The following is a 17,472-nucleotide window of genomic DNA, read 5'->3' as shown; positions in this document are numbered from 1 at the left end:
CAACAATTGATCACACACTTGCTGGGGCAGATGTGGTGAAAGCAACAATTAATTTCAAGGCAGGGTGAGGATCTTCTTCTGTTTGCCCATCCATGCTCAGTCTGTGTGCAAGGCAATTTTTTTTCAAAAGGGACCCACCTAATACATCATAATTAATTGCCGGCATTGATTGGATTAATCCTCAACATCCTACCACACAGCAGTAAAGGTTACAAATTACGATTGTGTTATGTGACTCACTTGACACAACTACAGTGTATAACTTGTACTAGGCTGTCCGCATGACCATTATGTTTTATTTTACTTTAGCAGTTCCAATATTGTTTGTTTGGCAGTCTTCTTCTGTACTGTACTTTACTCCCAGAGTCTCTCTCAGACAAGTGACTGTCTCGTTTTTTTGTTTGCAAATGCTACTGCCAGTGTCTAATACTACCTCAACAACCATGGCCTCTTCTCCATTCTCTTAGGAAACCATGCAGCTATCGCTCTGCCGAACTTAATCATCATCAATCACAGGTAAGATAAGTTTGGTGGGAGGTATAATGAACTAGGAGGAGAGACTGACAATACTAGTAGGGCTAATAATTCAGTGAGGGGTACCACATCTATCTGTTTGTGTGTAACAAAATTGGCAGATATTTTAAATCTAACACTGGCTGCGGGCCTGCTTCAGCAAGGAAACCATGTGATGTAAATTCGTTAAACAGTAACCCCCCCACAAAACATTAACATTGTATGTTTAAGTATGAATAAAATGTATTACCCTAACAAAAATAAACTATCCCACTGTGACCTGACCCACCCCTCTCCCTAACCCCAACCAATGTCCAAAATAAAAAAGTCAAAACAAGTTCCATAAACCCCAATGCCCAATACCCAGCCACCAACTAAAGGAATTAAAAAAGGGCAATCCAACGTGGTCCTAAATTCGGCGGGCTTTGAGGTGTTTAACCACAAGGATCTTGACCCGCTCCTCTTGGTGCTCCTCTAAGCGTACCATTCTGAGGATCATCTGGCAGCAAAATGTACTGCAGTTGCATCCAGGGTGGGGGGCAGCAGTGCTAGATGTTATAGTAGCGCGGCGGCAGGCGGCTGCCTGACCGCGGTGCCGTACCACTGGAGGCGGGCCTGACTGGGGCATTGCAGGAGGCTGCAGCTGCATCCGCCTCCTCCGCATGAGCAACCAGCCGACTGTACTCTTTGAGGATGGCCTCCAGTTTCTGGCACCGGGCCCTGGCTGCCAACTCCTTCCATTCCACTCTTTCTTGGGAAGGAGGATCTATATCGAGAAGGAAAAAGAATATTGTAACCAACACTCTTAGCAAAACAGTAACACAAAATTAACTCAACACATAGTGGCACAATAGCACTAGCAAGCACAGTACATAACATTTGTAGCATGTATCTATCCTCCACTTCCTCTGCCTCTAATATTAGTGGGAGTTTCAGCCATTATACTATCACTATGGACTCCAATACACACCAGTCGTCTTCTTCTTCTTATTTCTAGTTTAGCGAAATTACATAACCTTCTTGTAGCCGGTATGCAAGCTCAGTCAGCTAAGCTTGCACCCAAGACAAACATACGAGTCATGACGCAGACTCATGTTAGTTTTATTTACTACTACTGTCTGCAGGTGGGGAAGCTCGTATTTTTCTATTATGGGTGGCACTGGCCATACTCTTTCTGTTACATGAGGGCAATTGTTCAATTTCACTTTCACCCTGCTCTGGGTACTGCTAAAAGGCAGATTACATGTCTGATCCAATGAACATTGCTTATACATGGGACGACAACATGAGTTCGGTAGCAGTCGGTGGTAGGAGTGCTGCCGGGCGGTGAAATGGGGAGGGACAGGGTGGAGAGTAGTAAACTATGGATTACGGATGATTACAGGTAAGTAAACATATAAATAAATAAAACAAATTGTGTTGCGTGCACTGCATCGCATTTGGCGCACACTGAAATTTATTTTATTTATTTTTATGTTTACTTACCTGTATTTTGCTGTAATCCATAGTTTACTAACCCCAGCCTGCCCCTCTCCCTCCCCACAGCACTCCCCACATCACTGCCCGGCAGCACTCCCACACCCGCCAGCTACTGCATAAGGTACTTTGTTTTGATCGATTGTGTAACCAACAGATAGGCCACCCTTTGCAGGCTGGCTGACAAAGTCGAAAAATACATTAACATAGGTAGGGAGTGGTCCTCCGAGTCAGAGGAAGGTGTTTGATAACTAAACTATACACAATATATATATACTGCTCAGCTTCAGTTGCAGGTAATATTTATTTGGTTTTCTTAAAAGTGCATTGCATGTGCAGAAGACACCAGACGCGTTTCGGCGAACGCAGTCGCCTTGCTCACCGGAATGCATATGATGTGCTTGCAAACCACTGTGAGTCAACTGTATTCTGAAAATTCAATGTATTATATTATGGCCGAGATACCCGCCACCCCCTCGCAACACAATCCCCAAGGATGGGAAACCGGAAACAGTTCTGAACTTTTGGAAGACGGGAGGGAGTGACCCTCCCGGCCGTATTTATTAAAATATGAAACAAAATTAAAAACATGAAAATAACAGTTTCATATTATGTACAATTTCATTTCCACATTTGCGATGTTTGGCTAACCTTAACATATGCTCTAATACAAAGGTTCTCCTAGCCGAACTAACATCCTACAAAATATTAACTTGTAATTTGAAATTGTACATCCTAACGTTTAAGGGCCAACGGCAAGGTCGTCACCGGTGTCAAGATCCCTAAACCAGAAATGACCCCCTCACTTGTGAGGGGCGACCGCACAGAGGCGTACCTCAAGTGCCACTACCAATTTCCCTTGACTTGACGGGGGCCCCATTAAACTCGACGCCACTTAAAGGTCGTTCGAGGACTCGTGTGAGGTATCTAGAAGGTAGCGTAGACCCCCCTCCCAAACCCCACACAACTTACCACATCTGCCGTCGCAGATGACCTGGCCCCGGGAAATTCTCCAGGAGGGGGCTGTAACCCCTCCTACCCAGGAAGGGGCCTTGACCGCCTTTCCTTTCCTTTCGGCGGCCCATCCTTAGAAGGAACCGCCTCCCCGTTGAGGGGCCAATGGCCACCTCCCTCGAGCGCTCCCATCCGTAATGGGTGACGCCCACTCATAGGGATCTACCAATTAGTGCTCACCGATCATGACCTTACCGCCCGACAATAAATACGACAAACTATCTAAAACTAACTTACTAAAGAATTATATATTATAAGCATGATTATTGATCAACACTAGTGCAAATACTTTATTTGAAAATATCCAATACATGACCATCTTTATTGCAGATTCAAAATATCACGACAGTCGTCACAACCTGAAAGAAAATAGAGTCACCACATCAAAACTTTATTCACAACAAGTAGCTGTCCTCAGGGGCTGGTGGGTGGGTCAAAATTGGCTCTTCGTTCCGTCTCGAGCTCACGTGCAGCGAGGAGGTGCAGCTTCAGAGCACAGGAACAAGAGGATGCTTCCTTGGCTTGTTGCTCCTTTTATCCGTCTTCAGGGCGGGCGTACACCCGCCCCTGCCTGCCCCAAAGGGCGTGGCCGGCCGCGTCAGTGTCTAGGCCAGCCCACTCCAGGGCGGGAAAAAGGCGCGCCCCGGCTACGCCGCTTCGGGCATACCAGCCGAGGCTCGCCTCCCGCCCAAGATGGCTTCCCGGGGGGATCGTGGTACTCCACCATACGTTCGGGGGGACCGAATGGTCGCCCCTTTCCATATGGCCGAGATACCCGCCACCCCCTCGCAACACAATCCCCAAGGATGGGAAACCGGAAACAGTTCTGAACTTTTGGAAGACGGGAGGGAGTGACCCTCCCGGCCGTATTTATTAAAATATGAAACAAAATTAAAAACATGAAAATAACAGTTTCATATTATGTACAATTTCATTTCCACATTTGCGATGTTTGGCTAACCTTAACATATGCTCTAATACAAAGGTTCTCCTAGCCGAACTAACATCCTACAAAATATTAACTTGTAATTTGAAATTGTACATCCTAACGTTTAAGGGCCAACGGCAAGGTCGTCACCGGTGTCAAGATCCCTAAACCAGAAATGACCCCCTCACTTGTGAGGGGCGACCGCACAGAGGCGTACCTCAAGTGCCACTACCAATTTCCCTTGACTTGACGGGGGCCCCATTAAACTCGACGCCACTTAAAGGTCGTTCGAGGACTCGTGTGAGGTATCTAGAAGGTAGCGTAGACCCCCCTCCCAAACCCCACACAACTTACCACATCTGCCGTCGCAGATGACCTGGCCCCGGGAAATTCTCCAGGAGGGGGCTGTAACCCCTCCTACCCAGGAAGGGGCCTTGACCGCCTTTCCTTTCCTTTCGGCGGCCCATCCTTAGAAGGAACCGCCTCCCCGTTGAGGGGCCAATGGCCACCTCCCTCGAGCGCTCCCATCCGTAATGGGTGACGCCCACTCATAGGGATCTACCAATTAGTGCTCACCGATCATGACCTTACCGCCCGACAATAAATACGACAAACTATCTAAAACTAACTTACTAAAGAATTATATATTATAAGCATGATTATTGATCAACACTAGTGCAAATACTTTATTTGAAAATATCCAATACATGACCATCTTTATTGCAGATTCAAAATATCACGACAGTCGTCACAACCTGAAAGAAAATAGAGTCACCACATCAAAACTTTATTCACAACAAGTAGCTGTCCTCAGGGGCTGGTGGGTGGGTCAAAATTGGCTCTTCGTTCCGTCTCGAGCTCACGTGCAGCGAGGAGGTGCAGCTTCAGAGCACAGGAACAAGAGGATGCTTCCTTGGCTTGTTGCTCCTTTTATCCGTCTTCAGGGCGGGCGTACACCCGCCCCTGCCTGCCCCAAAGGGCGTGGCCGGCCGCGTCAGTGTCTAGGCCAGCCCACTCCAGGGCGGGAAAAAGGCGCGCCCCGGCTACGCCGCTTCGGGCATACCAGCCGAGGCTCGCCTCCCGCCCAAGATGGCTTCCCGGGGGGATCGTGGTACTCCACCATACGTTCGGGGGGACCGAATGGTCGCCCCTTTCCATATGGCCGAGATACCCGCCACCCCCTCGCAACACAATCCCCAAGGATGGGAAACCGGAAACAGTTCTGAACTTTTGGAAGACGGGAGGGAGTGACCCTCCCGGCCGTATTTATTAAAATATGAAACAAAATTAAAAACATGAAAATAACAGTTTCATATTATGTACAATTTCATTTCCACATTTGCGATGTTTGGCTAACCTTAACATATGCTCTAATACAAAGGTTCTCCTAGCCGAACTAACATCCTACAAAATATTAACTTGTAATTTGAAATTGTACATCCTAACGTTTAAGGGCCAACGGCAAGGTCGTCACCGGTGTCAAGATCCCTAAACCAGAAATGACCCCCTCACTTGTGAGGGGCGACCGCACAGAGGCGTACCTCAAGTGCCACTACCAATTTCCCTTGACTTGACGGGGGCCCCATTAAACTCGACGCCACTTAAAGGTCGTTCGAGGACTCGTGTGAGGTATCTAGAAGGTAGCGTAGACCCCCCTCCCAAACCCCACACAACTTACCACATCTGCCGTCGCAGATGACCTGGCCCCGGGAAATTCTCCAGGAGGGGGCTGTAACCCCTCCTACCCAGGAAGGGGCCTTGACCGCCTTTCCTTTCCTTTCGGCGGCCCATCCTTAGAAGGAACCGCCTCCCCGTTGAGGGGCCAATGGCCACCTCCCTCGAGCGCTCCCATCCGTAATGGGTGACGCCCACTCATAGGGATCTACCAATTAGTGCTCACCGATCATGACCTTACCGCCACAGGCCGGATAGTTGACCGGCTATCCGGACCCCCCACAAAACTCCTACCTAAAGGTCATGTCTTAAAGTCTTTAGCCAAGCTACCAGGTCTCCTATGAGTAACTCGTTCCCCACCCGGGACAAGTGGACACCATCCCCCAAATACATACTGTCACCAGTAATACAACCATGCGAAATCGAATGCAGTGTATTGGAACGGAACAATCTACTCACTTTGTTATTGATTTTTCTTACTGAATGATTCAGAGCAGAAACAGAAATAGCCCCCCGCCATACTTTTCGTGGGATCATATGGGACCATGCAATCGTGCACCCTGGAACTCTCCTCGCCAACCAACTTACAGTGGAAAGCATCGCCTCAAGAAGGAGTCGTCTACCAGTGGTGACCAAATCATTACCCCCAAGATGTACTATGATTATAGACGGCGGTGACCTCGTCCGCCCTAGCAAACCCTCGAAAAATGATTGAAACTGGTCAATACAGAGTCCGCCCCTTCCGTAGAAGGACACCCTGTACCCGTATTCCCCAGCCACGTGAATCATATCACCTGCTTTGAATACGTCCGCGGCACGCCTCACGTATGAGTGGCCCACGACCCACACCTCCTCTTTCACAGCCGGTGATGTCTGACCGCTGGCCCGGTGTTGGGTCGACTGCATAGTCGGCCCCGCCTCGTAGGCTTGCGCAACTGAAACCAAACAAAAACAAGAAGCGTGAGTACATCATTACAGCTTCACAACATGTGCAACCGCACATACCTCTTATAACAATTGGAGGACCAACGCCCCACACGTTTAACTTGTTCGACATTCAGACCCCTGGCTGTAGCCTCTGTAGCAGCCCCTATCCGAAAGGAATGGGTCCCAAACTCGCCCGGGTTCAAGCCTGCAGCAGTAATCGACATCGCAAGCACCCGCTGAAACTGAAACCTCGTCAGTGGGGTGGTGTCAGCGTGTCTCAACAAGGTCCCCTCCCATGATGCCACTCTGTGTGCCAAATATTCCTCTACACAACTCACCGGGCACATGGAGGACCCAGGTATCCTTTGTATGATTATGCAATCACCCCTTGCACCCTGATCGGTCTTGGACCTGACGAACGAGAGAGTCATCGTCCCCCCTCCGATCTGAACGTGCTCTCGGCACAGTCCCCCCATCACATCCTGCTTGTTCCTCGCCACTAGCTCGCTTACTCGCATAGCCCCATGGAATGCCAGCGTAAAAGCGGCTCGAAATAGCACCGTTTCATACTGGGATGAACATGTTGCAGGGAGTTTAGATATTAACAGGGCCAACCTATCCAAACCTATCGGGCGCCTTTCATCTACTCTGCGACCCTCAAGGCGTTGCCACCCACGTAGCGCTTTTCGTACAACGAAAGACGCTGTCGGGTCCTGGATCCCATGAGCCCTAGCCACAAAGGAAATGGCGGCCCGATGCCTCTGGGCCGTAGCCACTGATTTGCCTGCGTGACGTAACGACAGCAGGAATTTCACTACCAACTCCTCCTGACCCCAAAGCTCCCCTCTAGCCGCCCCCAAAAAGGCCCAATAGGAACGGAACGCCCCTTCATATGCCTTCCTCGTCCTGGGTGCTAAACTCTCTCCCACGAGGTCCTGTAGTTCTGGGCACCGAGAGACCAGAGAGCTTCGGGAAAGGGTGCTGCCACCGGGTCCGCTGCGGGCAGAAAACCCCAGAAGGCCTGCATATGAAAACGAGAAAGCGCATCAGCCGCTCGGTTCATCACCCCCGGGACATGTCGTGCCCTAAATAGTACATTCAATTGCATACACAATAACACAATTTCTTTGAGCAATCTCAGTATCCATTTGCATCGTGCTGCCTGGCTATTGATACACTCAACAACGGTCATGTTATCAGACCAGAATACCACCGAGTGATCTCTGAACCCCTCAGGCCAAGTTCTCAGGGCCACCAGTATGGGAAAAAGTTCTAGGAAAGCAATATTGCTCGTCAGACCACTATCATGCCACCATGACGGCCATTTTTGTGCCGACCACTGTGTGCCGAATATGGCACCAAAACCAATGCTCCCTGCCGAATCCGTCCACAGCCCTAGCTCCTCAGAGGACACGGCCGTTTTGTTCCAGACAATTCGACCATTGAAATCCGCCAGAAATGCCAGCCAAATGCGCATGTCCTGGCGAACCTCTGCCGAGAGCCTTGTGCGATGATGACCCTCCCTCAAGCCGACCATGGCTTGAGCGATCGAGCGAGAAAAGGGGCGGGCCATCGGTATAACTCTCAGGGCAAAATTCAACTGTCCCACCAATTGCTGTAATTGATGTAGCTTCACCTTAGACTCACTTATACACATCTGCAAGGATGCCCTGAATCTTAACACTTTGTCATCTGGTAAACGAAAACAACCTTCTTTGGAATCGAGCTCGATCCCCAGAAACTCAAGGCAAGTCGAGGGACCCACAGTCTTACCTGGTGCCAATGGCACGCCAAATTGATTCATCAAGACACTAAATGCAGTCAAAGCCTGTCCACATTCTGGATCACCGGCTGCCCCCAGAAACAAAAAGTCATCGAGATAATGCATAACATGTTTAAACCCCGTCTTCCTTGTGAAGACCCATTGCAGGAAGCAACTGAACTTTTCGAAATAGGCACACGATATAGAGCACCCCATCGGCATGCACCTATCCATGTAGTAGTGACCCTGAAACATGAAACCAAGGAGACGCTGATCGTCTGGATGTACCGGGAGCAACCGGAACGCTGACTCGATATCACATTTTGCCATCAGCGCTCCGGGCCCCAGGCGATTCAATATGGCTACGGCCTCATCGAAGGATGCGTACCGCACCGAACACACTTCCGGGTCTATTGCCTCGTTTACGGAAAGACCACGTGGGGCTGATAAGTTATGTATCAGCCGGAACTCACCCGGGTCCTTCTTGGGGACCACCCCTAAAGGGGAACAAACAAAGTTAGCAACTGGTGGCACATTAAATGGACCGGCGACTCGACCTCGAGCCACCTCTTTCCCGATCTTTTCCTGTACCACGGTCGTATGCTGTAAGACCGATATCTGGTTTTTACATTTTGCTATACCCCGGAACTCCCTCACTGGGATGCGGAAACCATACGAAAATCCGTCCCGTAACACCCCAGCGGAAGCGTGATCCGGGTATTCACTGAGCCAGGGAATCATTGCCATGGTATCAATCGGGGTAGGTAAAGGCGCCCCTCGGACTATGTCAGACCTGTTTGGCGCCTCCTCTACCCCCGTTATCACCCGTTTTGGCTCTGCACAAGGACTCAGGATGGGATGATTGCCCGCACCCCCCACATTTGTGCCTAAATTTGCATGACCCCTGGGGCCTAGTACATTTCCCCCTGTTAAAGTTCCAACAAACCCCCCTTTTACCTGCGTTGCCGGTCGGCCTCGAGTGATTGTCGTTACTCGCACCCGATCGAAAGGGCGTCCCCGCATATTGGCGGGGGGATTCACCCACGTAACTCCCTACCAATGGCACCTTCAACATACCAGAATCCTCCATTTTGGACCAGGACACAGAATCATAACAATCCCAAGTTAAGTTTTTATCGTGCTCTTTTGCTTTTCTGAAAACATTGTCGTAACAAAACCAATGGTTGCCCTCATGAGACACTGAATACCCCATGATCCGTGACTGATAAATCGGCAATTCGGGCAGCAATTCGGGCCTACGTTCACCTAAGATGGATGTAAAAACCCCCCATGCCTTGCCCCAATTACCAATGTTTTCCTTTACCTTAAAGGCGGCCATCTTTGCGCGCCAAACACTCGGATGCATGAGCTCCTTTTGACTCTTAACATGCTCCATCTCATAATGATCGGTAAGCAACGAGAAAATGTTTATATATTCCCCTGCCCATATCTTCTCCTTGATAGCCAAAGGGACATGTTGACCCAACCTTTCCCTTCGAGAGGGTGCCGACTCATCCCTCGCAATCGGCAATGGCCGCTTACCTGAACCGGAAGCTGTATCTGCGACTGGACCTGATCCAGATGGTTTCTCAACTGCCGCAGCCGGCGATGGTGCCTTCGTCGCTTCCCTTGTTTCCCGCAGCTGTTTCATCAATACCTGCGCGTCATCAGCCGTGGCGCCCTTGCTACCTTCACCCAACCACGCTGCTAATTGTGCCACCAGCTCGGGCGGCATATCCTCCCCGGACACGGGGGTGACCACTACGGGAAGCGGATTTCCTTCCCCCGGGACCGGAGTGGGTGCTTCGAGCGGAGTACAGGGAACTGGGACGTCTCCCCCCGCTGTTCCCCTCCTGGGCCTCTTGCCTTTTCCCCCTGGAGCTGTTCCCGCCAGAGGACGTTTCGGCCCCCCTTCCTCGTCTTTCTCCGCCATTCGCTTCTTTAGGTCGGTTACCTCTTTCATGAGAACTCGCAGCATCTGTTCGGTAGTCAATCGTTTCCCCACCTTCTTAGGCATTCTCCGACAGAGTATCTGCAAAACAAACAAGAAGATTATAACGCTCAAAATTGGCTCTTCGTTCCGTCTCGAGCTCACGTGCAGCGAGGAGGTGCAGCTTCAGAGCACAGGAACAAGAGGATGCTTCCTTGGCTTGTTGCTCCTTTTATCCGTCTTCAGGGCGGGCGTACACCCGCCCCTGCCTGCCCCAAAGGGCGTGGCCGGCCGCGTCAGTGTCTAGGCCAGCCCACTCCAGGGCGGGAAAAAGGCGCGCCCCGGCTACGCCGCTTCGGGCATACCAGCCGAGGCTCGCCTCCCGCCCAAGATGGCTTCCCGGGGGGATCGTGGTACTCCACCATACGTTCGGGGGGACCGAATGGTCGCCCCTTTCCATATTCCCCTCTGCTTTGCTACTCCGGCGCAGTTTCTTTTACGTTCTCTTCAAACTAAGACTCTGCATCCAGTGACAGTCTCCACCTATGCTGTCTATGATGAATACATCCAGGCATCCATCCATTAAAAGTAAATGTCAAGCATTCTTCATAATCTCTCAACATACCTTTGTTTCACCAACAACCACCCATGCGTCCACTCCTTCCTTGCGTGCCTTGGCTTTGAGTTTGACCCAAATACCGCTGATGATTCTTGCTATCCACTATCCACCCATACAGTGTCACGGACCCAGGCAGGCAACTTCTTTCACCTTCCACTCATCCTTCAGCAACTCATACATCTGATTCCTATCGGCCACCTGAATGCTGCTTCCAACGTATCCTTCTCTGCCAGTCGTATTACATCTCGCCTGTCCTTCAAGGTAAATCTGATCTGACTTTTAGTCTTCTCCATAAAACTTTCACAGCTTAGTTGGAGTCAGGTAGAAGAGGCCATTGGTTACTCAACTCATGCTGCGAATGCTATTGCAAATGCCATTGCTAAGTAAAGGGTGTCTTCTTCAACCGTTGTTTAATGTTCACTACAACTTCATACTCACTAAGTAAAAACATTACATATTTTTAGATGCCTGTACACCTCCCCCTATTTATTTGTTTTCACTTGCAATATTGAAAAAAAAGTTAACAGTATGCACACATATACAACATACATCACTAGTCCAAATCGGGTACTAGAGTGAAGACTAGTAGTGTTATGGTCCCTAGGGTCAGTCTACTCTACTCTTTGCAAAGTTAGCCTGAGACATGCAACCATTTTAGCTTCATGTCTTTTGCACGTATTATCTCACAGCTTGTTGTGCAGTAGACACCTTTAGTTTGAGCCCACATGAGCTCATACAGCTACTGTCTGAGCGTTGTGTTACAAGAGGTCGAAAAACAAGCCACTTTGTTATGGAGTTCGGTTAGTCTGTATTGCTTAGCCATAACATGTACATGTTACACTTTTTGGCATGACTGAGAAATGCTTGCATTATACTATTTAATGCACCATTTTTCCCTACTACGAGCAAGAGATTTGCAGAGGTTATGATGCATGGAACCAGTACTTCTACGTTCTGCGGTGAGGGGTCTCCCAGAATTCCCACAGATTTGTTGTCTTTTAGTTCTTCTATCATGCACTTGTAACAATGTTTATTGTTTTAATCTATCTTATGCATTTTGCTTTTAGAGCAGGCTGTAGTACACAGAATTTTATAGAACAACGTACAGAGCTTGCTAGTTGAAAATAAACCGTTGGACCTTACACATAGACTCTGTGGTACTTGGTGTGGTGGTAGACTTACACAAGTGAGTGAGCGAATGTGTGTTATGTTCTGGGTTGTGTAATCATTGGGTATGTTCGGGTGGGGGTTCGGGGACCTTATGAGACACTATAGCTAGTCGGTCAGGGTATTGTGGGTTCACTTCTGACTGAGGTGTGAGGAAGGTCCAACCTCCCATCACCAACATCCTATTTTCTTGTGCATAGTTCTATATCTGGCTGTGCGGACTCCCCACACCAGTAGTAGTATGTACTACATCCTATCAAAAATAGTCAAATATCTGGTTGGGCATTTTGTTGGTTGGAATTGTCAAAGCTTCAAGATTAAGAAGACTAGATGAGGACAACCCAAAGTACTGGAATCAGTGGTTATAGCTATTGGTCAATCTGAGTTTTATTCAAAACCTTAAATGAAGATTGTCCAACTGGGCAAGCTTAGCTACAGACAGACTAATAGTAGTAGAACAGAGAGTCATAGCAGAGGAAGTTAGAACTTAGAGAGGCAGGGATAACCAGAATTTAGAAACAGATAGTTTCAGAAGATCAAAGAAGCTTTTGTAAAAAATTGAATTAGGAAGTGGAACGAGAATTAATAGTTCGGAAAAAAGAAGGTGCAGTAAAAGTTAGGGAAATATATTTGTTAATATTAACCACTGGAGGACTTACTGGGGCCAGCAGCAGGACCCTCAGTAGAGGAGCGGTCTTCTAATTGTCCCACTGACTCAGACCCTGTCTTCTTGCCCCTAGGTGCTGCTCATGTAAGATATAATGAAGAAAGAGACAAACAATAATGATTGCTGTGATTGTGAAACAAATACATTATTTTAAAAAACGCTCAAACATTTTAGGAAACAACAATTTCAATAAAATTGACCTATCTAATCAGATCGACTACTGGCTTGCGGGATTCACGGACGGTCTACTTATTTATGAACACTAATCCAGTGTTCCATTCTGATTCCAGAATACTAACTAAACATTTCCATTTTTTTTAGCCCTCAAAAATGCATACATGAGATGGAGGACACATGCACATGCATACATTTGCGCATACACCAAATAGTTCGTTGGTTGCATCTGATGTTCTGCTACTAACTGACACTGCTAAGCCTACCACTCACTAAACAAACTACAAAAGGTTCTACTAAGGACTGGGGTAAGCTGCACTCAGTGACAGAGGATGTGTCACGCAGACCGCTAAACAATTATCAACTAATACTAACCTAGTATCAATACATCCACCACTATTTAACAGGAGGACAAAGGAAGCACTAGAGAGTCTCTCTAGCAATAGCATTACCTAACTTGAGTTCTCTAAAGTAAACTCTTACATAATAATCAGCCAAAGCGAGTACAAAATTGCAAACAAGTAAGAGTAGAGCTGAGCACCTGTGTCCTACAATCACAGAAGATTTTGAAATGTAATTTACCTGCAATGTAAGCAGCAGAATTCTTGGTATTTGTAAAAATATTATGCACAATACTTATACTACTATATATTAGCTGCGCACCAAGCCCCACGACCTCGACACCGAGCAGGTCCAACAAGTCCTCCTCCCATTCCAGAATGTCTGACCACCGGTGGGCCAGCTGTTTATAGGTGTGCCGGACCCATGAGCAGAGAAACACTGCCCAGCGCACTTTCGCCCACCGGCGGTGATGATCCTGGGTACCTGGAGTCTGGCCTGCCGCCTGCTGCCACGGTCAAGGGGAGGTGGCGCTGCACAAAGAAAACAAGGGAGGCCACCTCCGCCTTGCAAAAAAGCTGCCGGGCCTGCACCCTTGCAGGGCTCAGTCTAGTGCAAGGCAGGGGGCTCCTGGACGCAGGTGCCTTGCCCTTGGAGCCCCCGCTAGTGCTGCTGCTACCCTTCGCCATGGTTCTGGGGTGTGTGGGAGGCAAAAAATAAAAGTTAGAAGGGAAAAAAAATAAAGTTAACGAAAGAAGTAGGAGCTTAAAGAAAGAAGTAATATAAAACAGTAAAAAAGGAAAATATACACAGTAAAAATAGAAATAAAATGCAAAAGATGACTTAGGGACAGAGAGAGATAGATGATTCAAAAGAAATCTGAAAAACAGTGTAAAAAATCAAAGATTGCAAAGATTTAGTGAGTATAGAAAAGCAGGCCCAGAATTATAGCATGGAGTGAAAAACAAGATGGTCGCGCCCATCGCAACTGCGTGGGTAGAGTTGCACGATATTTTCCCCCGAGCACGCAAAAAGCATTTTAAACAAGTAAAACACATTCACGAACATGAAATGCGCATCGCGAACACGCTATACGTGACCCGGAACAGGAAATAAGGCATCGCGAATGGGCGGGACAATTGAAAAACAAGATGGCTGCGCCCATAGGTGACCGCATGGACAGGTTTGCGAGCCCGAGCATGCAAACCTATGTCTCGAAGAAGCACTAAGCATTCCGAACAAGAAAAACTCATCACGAACGGGCACGACAAGCAACTGCGCAAGCTCGCATAGCTCGCATAGTGCAACAACAACTTTGCCTAGCTTTGCGTAGCACGACTATGCGAACTACACCCAGGGTTAGAATTAACATAGTCAAATAAAACATTCAAATCAGGGACAGCATATAAAATAGAGTGATTCAATTTTTATTCATCATTATGAAAAAAAACATTTGCACAGAAGATTTTACACAATTAAAAGTGGAGTTCGAAATGACAATTTCATACTATTGAGTATGACTTTATAAATAAAAAATATTGAACACACAATATTGATAAAAACTTAAGAAAACTACAAAACTGTTGACGCAGCGTTTCGGTGAGACATGGATCAACCACCTTCTTCAGGACAGAGTTTTCTTAAAACAATGTTGGATAATACAACAATATATTAGCCTCAAAAAACACATGGTAGCAGTGCTCAAGTTATCTAATGCATTCTCTATTTAACATATATTAACCATTGCAACCCAGACTATGCCTGTTTTTCCACATCTTTAACACTACAAATAACCCACGACCACCACAGCACATGATCCGTTTACATATGGGACACCCCCGCGCCGCACGGCCACCAGCTGCTGCGTGTGCCCCCAGTGCCTGCCTCTGCCTCAGCGCCGTCCTCGCTGCTGCCTTGAGCGCTCCCCTTTGGTTTTTGCCCGTTTTGCCGGAAAAATTGTGCTTGTTTTATTTCTGTGCCCGAGATCGCGTTTCCACTGCTTTTTCCCCGTTTTGTCCTGTATTATTGCCTGTTTTTTCTGTGACGTTTTTCTCCTCGTGTATTTGACCTCCATTGTGCCTGTCTCCTTCCTGCTTGCCCGCCTACCTCGCCGCTCTCCCTCCCCGCTCCCGCTTCCCGCCACCGCCATTAGCCCCGCCCCTTTTTCTTCTGTACCCTCCCCGCTCCCGCCTCCCAGCTGCTCCGCCCACCCGCGCACTTGGCCTTAAATGGCGACCGTGCGACGCAGGTGAGTGTGACCCACCTGTGGGACACCCCCGCGCCGCACGGCCACCAGCTGCTGCGTGTGCCCCCAGTGCCTGCCTCTGCCTCAGCGCCGTCCTCGCTGCTGCCTTGAGCGCTCCCCTTTGGTTTTTGCCCGTTTTGCCGGAAAATTGTGCTTGTTTTATTTCTGTGCCCGAGATCGCGTTTCCACTGCTTTTTCCCCGTTTTGTCCTGTATTATTGCCTGTTTTTTCTGTGACGTTTTTCTCCTCGTGTATTTGACCTCCATTGTGCCTGTCTCCTTCCTGCTTGCCCGCCTACCTCGCCGCTCTCCCTCCCCGCTCCCGCTTCCCGCCACCGCCATTAGCCCCGCCCCTTTTTCTTCTGTACCCTCCCCGCTCCCGCCTCCCAGCTGCTCCGCCCACCCGCGCACTTCGCCTTAAATGGCGACCGTGCGAACGCGCAGCGGTCACGCGCAGCGGGCGCGCCGATTGTGCGCCGAAGGCGCGCCAAAGGTAAGCCCGTCTGCGCCCGTCCGCGACCGGACCGCGCCCAACGCCAGGACCCCTGGCCCCCGTAGACCCCGACCGACCCGCCTGACGTACTCCGCCGCCACCCTCAACGCACTCAACACCGGCGGACTCCCAGAATGCCACCTAGCCGCTCCACGAGGTACCCACGGACCTTTCAGCTGCCACACCTGCAAGTTCTCCTGCACCCGGACCAGCCTCGCACCAGCACCCGCCAAGTCGAACACCAGCAGCACCCACCTCAAGTGCATCCTGCTCAACACCCGCTCCGTCCACAGACACGCCATCGAACTCTGGAACCTCCTAGACGCCACAGCCCCTGACGTTGCCTTCCTCACGGAGACCTGGATGAACGCCTCTTCAGCTCCCGACATCGCCATCGCTATCCCAGAGGGCTACAAGATCGTTCGGAGGGACCGAAACGCCAACCAGATGGGAGGAGGCATCGTCATCATCCACAGGAGCACCATCCGTCTCACGACCAGCACCGACAACACCCTGACCAGCGCCGAACACCTGCATTTCCAGATCCACACCAACCCGAACACCACCCTCAGAGGCACCCTGATCTACCGACCCCCGGGACCACGCACCCCATTCAGCGAGGACATCGCCGACTTCGTCAGCCCGCATGCCCTCCCCTCCGCTGACTACATCCTCCTGGGAGACCTCAACTTTCACCTGGAGAACAACAACGACCGCAACACCAGCACCCTGCTCGACAACCTCGCCAACCTGGGACTCAAGCAGCTGGTGTCCACCCCCACCCACCTCGCCGGACACACACTCGACGCAGTCTTCTCTTCCAGCACAGACATCGACTTCAGCCACGCCACAGAGCTTCAATGGACGGACCACAGCTGCGTCCACTTCACCTTCAAGAGAACGACGACCCACCACCACCAGAAACAGGCCGCCCGCAGAAGCTGGAACAAGATCACAGCAGACCAGCTCGCCACCTCCCTGAGCCAGCACCCTCCTGCCAGCTCAGCGAACCCCAGCCAGGCCGCAGACAACCTCACGAAGTGGATCAGCAACTGCGCGGACGAACTCGCCCCACTGAGGACCCCGCCTAGCAGACCCGGCAGCAAGAAGGCCCCATGGTTCACCGCCGAACTCAAGAGCTCCAAGAAGAACTGCCGAGCCCTCGAGAAAGTCTGGAAAAGGGAACCGACACCGGACAACAGGACCTCCGTCAAACTTGCCACCCGGAAACACCACCAGCTGATCCGCGCCGCCAAGAAAACAGCTTTCAAGGACCGGTTGGACAACAACGCACACAACTGCAAGGAACTCTTCAACATCGTGAAAGAGCTTTCCAACCCCAGCGCAGGAAACAACGACATCACCCCATCGCAAGACCTCTGCAACTCCCTCGCTTCATACTTCCACAACAAGATCGCGGACATACACAACAGCTTCAACAACCAACCAACGCACACCATGACCGAACAACCACCCCCCACCACCACCCTCCACGCCTGGACCCCGATCAGCACCGAAGACACCATCCGCACGATGAACTCCATC

The sequence above is a fragment of the Lissotriton vulgaris genome, chromosome 3_1 (assembly GCF_964263255.1).
Source record: "Lissotriton vulgaris chromosome 3_1, aLisVul1.2, whole genome shotgun sequence".
Classification (NCBI taxonomy): domain Eukaryota; kingdom Metazoa; phylum Chordata; class Amphibia; order Caudata; family Salamandridae; genus Lissotriton; species Lissotriton vulgaris.
This window is presented reverse-complemented; position numbering follows the sequence as displayed.